This window comes from Salmo salar, chromosome 12 (genome assembly GCF_965601325.2).
Source record: "Salmo salar chromosome 12, fSalSal1, whole genome shotgun sequence".
Lineage (NCBI taxonomy): Eukaryota > Metazoa > Chordata > Actinopteri > Salmoniformes > Salmonidae > Salmo > Salmo salar.
The window spans coordinates 11,990,001-11,992,500 of NC_138302.1; the positions used below are offsets into that span (position 1 = coordinate 11,990,001).

Below are 2,500 nucleotides of genomic sequence, written 5' to 3' on the forward strand. Positions count from 1 at the left end.
CACTACAGACTCCCTGCTACTGTCATCTGGTAGTACTACAGACTGGTTTCCTGACTCCCTGCTATTGTCACCTGGTAGTACTACAGACTCCCTGCTACTGTCATCTGGTAGTACTACAGACTGGTTACCTGACTCCCTGCTACTGTCACCTGGTAGCACTACAGACTCCCTGCTACTGTCACCTGGTAGTACTACAGACTGGTTACCTGACTCCCTGGTATTGTCACCTGGTAGCACTACAGACTCCCTGCTTCTGTCACCTGGTAGTACTACAGACTCCCTGCTATTGTCACCTGGTAGTACTACAGACTCCCTGCTATTGTCACCTGGTAGTACTACAGACTCCCTGCTACTGTCACCTGGTAGTACTACAGACTCCCTGCTTCTGTCACCTGGTAGTACTACAGACTCCCTGCTATTGTCACCTGGTAGCACTACAGACTCCCTGCTACTGTCACCTGGTAGCACTACAGACTCCCTGCTACTGTCACCTGGTAGTACTACAGACTCCCTGCTACTGTCACCTGGTAGTACTACAGACTGGTTACCTGACTCCCTGCTATTGTCACCTGGTAGTACTACAGACTCCCTGCTACTGTCACCTGGTAGTACTACAGACTGGTTACCTGACTCCCTGCTATTGTCACCTGGTAGCACTACAGACTGGTTACCTGACAGCTAGTATCTCTACTAGTTACTGTAGAATCCACCCCTAGACCAGCATCATGTTTAGGTTTTTGTCCGAGCACTACACAGCTTTTTCATTCCAGCTCTGATGATTTGAATCAGCTAGGGCAGAACCCAGAATGTGCACCCAAGGGGGGCCCAGGACAGAGTTTGGGCAGTGCTGCCTTAGACATTATGTCCTATGCAGCTGTGAGCATTCATTTGTACATTTTTGATTGGTGGGTTTTGTTATCTGTTTTGGGGGTCCATATTGGCATTAGGACAATCTCTGTCCATTTCTGAGATCCTGAAGGTGTAGCAGTAACAGCCAGCGCCCAGCAGAGGGAAGCAGATACACAGAGAGCGAGAGAAGGGGAGAGAGTTTAATATCTATTTCACTTGCTTTGGCAATTTAAAAACATGTTTCCCATGCCAATAAAGCCCTTTAAATAGAAATTTAATTGAAATTGAACTGAGAGACAGAGAGCAAATTCCTCTTGCTTCACCTAGTCTTCAAAACCATTACTTCCATATTGATGGGGTGATACGGTCATTACTAATCTGATCCTAGAGCTGTAGTTAAATTAACGAATACCTGTTAACTGTGTTTGTAGACCTGATCCTAGAACTGTCGTTAGATTAATGAATAACAGTTAACTGTGTTTGTAGACCTGATTCTAGAGCTGGTGTGCTGGCAGCTTGAGGAGCAGTAAGTGAATGCATGTTTTCTGTGGGGCCGCCCACATCATTACTACTACTATTACCACTACATTAGGATGGGTAGGATACTCCAGGAGTTCAGAGACAGCAGCACAGCAAAGCGTAACGTCAGCAGTGTGTGTGTGTGTGTGTGTGTGTGTGTGTGTGTGTGTGTGTGTGTGTGTGTGTGTGTGTGTGTGTGTGTGTGTGTGTGTGTGTGTGTGTGTGTGTGTGTGTGTCCGTGTGCGTGTATGTGTGTTCAGTGGAAGCCATAGCCTCAGGATACACATCTAACAGACAGAACCAGAGGCTGTTAGATGGTAGTGGAGAACAAGATGAATACATCAACTAACAGTGACACCACAACACACACACACACACACACACACACACACACACACACACACACACACACACACACACACACACACACACACACACACACACACATACACACACACACACACAGACACACACACACACACACACACACACACACACACACACACACACACACACACACACACACACACACACACACACACACACACACATACTCACACACACACACAGACACAAACACACACACACACACAGACAGAACACACACACACACACACACACACACACACACACACACACACACATACTCACACACACACACACACACACACACAACACACACGTACAAACACACACACACACGTGCACACACACACGTACAAACACACACACACACACACACACACACACACACACACACACACACACACACACACACATACTCACACACACACACACACACACACACAAACACACACGTACAAAACACACACACACATGTGCACACACACACGTACAAACACACACTCACATACTCACACACACACACACACACACACACACTCACACACACACATACTCACACACACACATACTCACACACACACACACACACACCACACACACACACACACACACACACACACACGTGCACACACACACACACACACTCACACACACACATAGACACAAACACACACAGACACACACACAGACACACACACACACACACACACACACAGACACACACAACACACAGACATGCACACAAACACACATACACTTGCACACA

The 2,500-nt window shown here is 47.0% G+C and overlaps 1 protein-coding gene across 1 annotated transcript in view; it reads right to left on the reverse strand.

Annotated features, from left to right (window-relative positions):
• Positions 1–2,500, reverse strand: part of LOC106595255 (noelin-2) — a 60,300-nt gene that overhangs the window by 57,079 nt on the left and 721 nt on the right. The window lies entirely within an intron of this gene.